This window comes from Nerophis lumbriciformis, linkage group LG03 (genome assembly GCF_033978685.3).
Source record: "Nerophis lumbriciformis linkage group LG03, RoL_Nlum_v2.1, whole genome shotgun sequence".
Lineage (NCBI taxonomy): Eukaryota > Metazoa > Chordata > Actinopteri > Syngnathiformes > Syngnathidae > Nerophis > Nerophis lumbriciformis.
The window spans coordinates 40,516,100-40,520,257 of record NC_084550.2 but is presented as its reverse complement, the minus strand read 5'-3'; the positions used below and the strand labels follow the sequence as shown (position 1 = coordinate 40,520,257).

Genomic DNA, 4,158 nt, shown 5'->3' with positions numbered 1-4,158 from the left:
AGGCCTTTAAAATGAGAAGCCAAAAATTGCAAGCATTCCTTGAATACATTAACTCAGTGGACAAAAACATCAAGTTCACATTAGAGGATGTCAAAGATTGTAAGTTAACTTTTTTGGACTGCGACATCCACATTGTAGCGGGCGGGCCCTCCATTTTGAGGTTTACTGAAAACTAGGGATGGGAATCAAAAACTAGTTCTTGTTCAGAACCAGTTCCCAGTGTATTAATTCCTTGGAATCGCTTGCCAGTTTGTCTAGCGATTCTCTTAACGGTTCTTACGCAACGTGCTTAGTGATATCAGCAACATGGCGGTGCCCGGGCAGAAAGAACGCACCGACATTTGCCAAAATTTTACTAAAAAAAGACAGCAACAGCGCTGCTTGTATTAATTCAAAGGTTGCTGTTTCATCAAGAGGAGGACATACAAGCAATATGCTGAAACTTTTGTTGCGTTTTTGAACCGCACCAATCTCATCCCTAGCAGCAGTAGTCATCTGATGTAAATACAACAGGTACTAATACCGCGTCTAATGTTAGCTCTGTTACCTTTTCAATTTAAATGAATGCCTTCTCATTTAGATGAGCATGAGGAGACATATTCTGACTGGTTTGGAGGCGGACAGTAATGGCTCCAGTTCAAGTCTGCCGCTCGCTTTCACTGCGGCAGTGAAAAGTACCACTCGGCGAGGAAGGACGAATGTCACCGAGCACTAAGTTTGTGGTCAAAAGCTTACAACAATTTGCCACATAGATAGTCCTTTGGTAGGTCAGTGTCTAATTTTGGTTAGAGGAAAGTTGCATGTTTTCCTCAACCACATTTTTGTTCAGTCATTATACACTCTTAGAAATAAAAGTGCTAAGTAGAACCATATAAGGTTCTTCGGCTCGTCCTCATAGGAGAACCCTTTTTGGCTCCAAGTAGAACCTTTTTATAAAGGTTCCACCTGGAACCCTTTTGGAGGATTCTACCTAGAACCCAACATGAAGGGTTATACCTAGAACTGTGTGTGTAAGGTTCTACCCAGAACCCCCCATGAGAGGTTCTACAAAGAACCCATGCAGGGAGTTCCACTAAGAACCCTTTCATGTTTCAAGGGTTACATCTAGAACCCACACAGGGAGTTCCACTAAGAACCCTTTCGTATTTCAAGGGTTTCATCTAGAACCCACACAGGGAGTTCCACTAAGAACCCTTTTGTATTTCAAGGGTTTCATCTAGAACCCACGCAGGGAGTTCCACTAAGAACCCTTTCGTATTTCAAGGGTTTCATCTAGAACCCACACAGGGAGTTCACTAAGAACCCTTTCGTTTGTCAAGGGTTTCATCTAGAACCCATGCAGGGAGTTCCACTAAGAACCCTTTTGTATTTCAAGGGTTTCATTTAGAACCCACGCAGGGAGTTCCACTAAGAACCCTTTCGTATTTCAAGGGTTTCATCTAGAACCCACACAGGGAGTTCCACTAAGAACCCTTTCGTTTGTCAAGGGTTTCATCTAGAACCCATGCAGGGAGTTCCACTAAGAACCCTTTTATGTTTCAAGGGTTTCATCTAGAACCCATGCAGGGAGTTCCACTAAGAACCCTTTCATGTTTCAAGGGTTTCATCTAGAACCCACACAGGGAGTTCCACTAAGAACTATTTCATGTTTCATGGGTTTCATCTAGACCTGACACAGGGGGTTCTAAAAACATCCCTTTTCAAAGGTTTTCACCGATAACCGTCTTGTCTTCTGAGGGTTCTATAAAGAACCATGTTGTATTCTACAGATCAGTTTAGTTCATATTATATTGTGGTCATTTATCATGTTGACATTGAACAAACATTCAAAACATTTTAATGAGAAAAACATTTATTTAAAGATAGTCCAACAAAACAGGAGAGGCTGTGTAGGTCCCAGGGGAGAACAGGTCAAAAGTCAGCATAGGTCCAGTGGAATCAGCAACATGACAGGCCAGACACATCATGCTGTCCTCAGTAGGTGAATTTGTGTAAATAAATCTCCAGCAATGGTGACATGGCAGAAAGAGACACAAAATAGTTTTAGTTCAATCAATCCAAGGTGCACTTACTGCATTTACTGCGCCTTATTGTAAGCTATCTACAAACAATAAAATAATGCATGGTCCAATGAAAAGAATCAGTGTACATACTAATTGTGAAGGTGGAACAGAATCATGAGAAAGTGAGGGAATCCCACAAAGTTTTCACATTGATTTAAATAATGTTGAAATACTTTTCAGTGTTATGTAACAAGTACTCAAAATGTTACGTATTGTAACAATAATGGAAATCTAGAGACGTCACTATGCCAAAATCAAACAAAATGTATTGGTCCAAAATATGTATTAAATAAGGGATATTTTTTTTTATCAATATGTACAAACAAAGGGCAGCAGCAGGAATTTGACTATTAACAAGAACACAAAGCATGAAATCCCATGCTGCAACACATCTACTCACTACTCCCCACAGTTGTATAGTCTCTTCACTGAAATGGGTACAACACTGTGGTCCTTGATCCCCAACACAAATCTTTCAATGAAAATAAGAGTTTTTCTCAGTTCCTTTGGGTACTGGACAGCAAAAACAATATAGAGTGACATTAATGCACTCATAGCATATGATTTGTCCATGCTGCTGTCCTCAGTCAAAACCTGTATACCATCCAGGTATAGGGTTATCCTTTGTGCCTGCAAAGGGTTCCCCTCGTGTGTGTTATGGAGCATGATTGCTGGAGTAGGCACGCTTGGCTCCTATGCAATAAAAACAGATACATGTCAGTAAATAAAACCTGTTGTGAAAACAGCAAAATGACTCAATGTTGCCATAATATGGATAATGCCAATTCCTAAATCTTGACCTTAAATGCAGTATTTACCTCCAGTAGAGTGTATAGAAAAGATGAGTCCTCTCTGAAAATGGAAGGCAGCAGTAGAATTGCTGCATCCCTAATGAGTCCTGAGGATATAAAATAATTCTGTAATATTTTTTGTTTTCAGAAATACAGATTGTGGCTCCTATAGATACACATATAGGCCTAGATACCTCGTCTTACTGAATCATCCAGGCAGGCATTGATTGCCCTCTGGCAGCAGTCCTTTAAGTCACACATAGATGCTCTTTGAACCATCTTCGTTGCCATTCGATCCAGCTCTGTGACCATCAGCTTCTACAAGGAATTGCTCCTTCATCTCCCACAGAAGCTGTAAGGAGGGATAAAAAGTGTCATCTCAAAATACTTGATGATCATAAATGAAATAATACACATACAATTAAATATGGTCAATTCAATGCTTGAAGATACCAACTATTTTAGGAAGCTTCAGTGCGGGAAACTTTTCGATGATTTCCTCTGCCTTGGCAGTTGCCATGAAGGTCTTTTGGTATGCATAGGTTCGTCTCATTCTCCCCTTTAAAGAGTTCAGATCTGGGTGTACCTTAAGCATCTCTGTAGACATTTCATTGATATGAGCTTCAATGCTCCTTTCATCCTCTCTACATTCTTCACTCTCCTGAGCCTATATGCATTCAAGAAAAATGACAAGCAATATAGTAAGTGGTAACCATTAAGATGAGGTGTACATGTTTTTTAAAAAGTTATATAATATGGAAGAATCATCCACTCTGTAACCTTCGTCTTGTGTTATCTTTCTGCTACCACTATGTTGGAGACCAAGCTCAAGCCCAGTCTCCCTGCTCCTCCTACCCGCACATTAGTGTGTGCTCAACATGGATGTATTAGATCCATGGTGCTCACCAGCCCACCCATCCCTCCAAAGACGAGCTAGATGGCGACCGCAACGCCGCTACCGACAACGTTAAAGCTCCTTCTAACATTGACAATTTATACTATAATATTTCATTAAAATAACAACTACGATAACCTTTTTAGAATGATTTAAGATTAATTGTACAGATATATTGTAACCTATTTTGTCATGGCAGCTCTCAGCAGAGCTTTGTCGGGTATTGTATTGTTTGACCACAATACAATTTGTTTGTTTGTTTTCTACAGGAAAACAAACAAATAAGTAAACGAACAAAACATAACAAGAAACAAATGCTTAGTCCACCTTTTACCATAAAAGTCCTCAGCTAGGGTCAAGCATGCTGAAATAAGATATTATATTTAGCTCACCTTGATTCTCAGAAGTT

The 4,158-nt window shown here is 39.9% G+C and overlaps 1 long non-coding RNA gene across 1 annotated transcript; it reads right to left on the bottom strand.

The window, feature by feature from the left end:
• Positions 1-1,840: 1,840 nt before the first annotated feature.
• Positions 1,841-3,900, bottom strand: LOC140677506 (uncharacterized). The gene is made up of 3 exons (XR_012049285.1): positions 3,049-3,900; positions 2,882-2,961; positions 1,841-2,756 (listed from the first exon to the last, which is right to left on the bottom strand). It is a non-coding gene; the product is annotated as an uncharacterized lncRNA (long non-coding RNA).
• Positions 3,901-4,158: the final 258 nt, after the last annotated feature.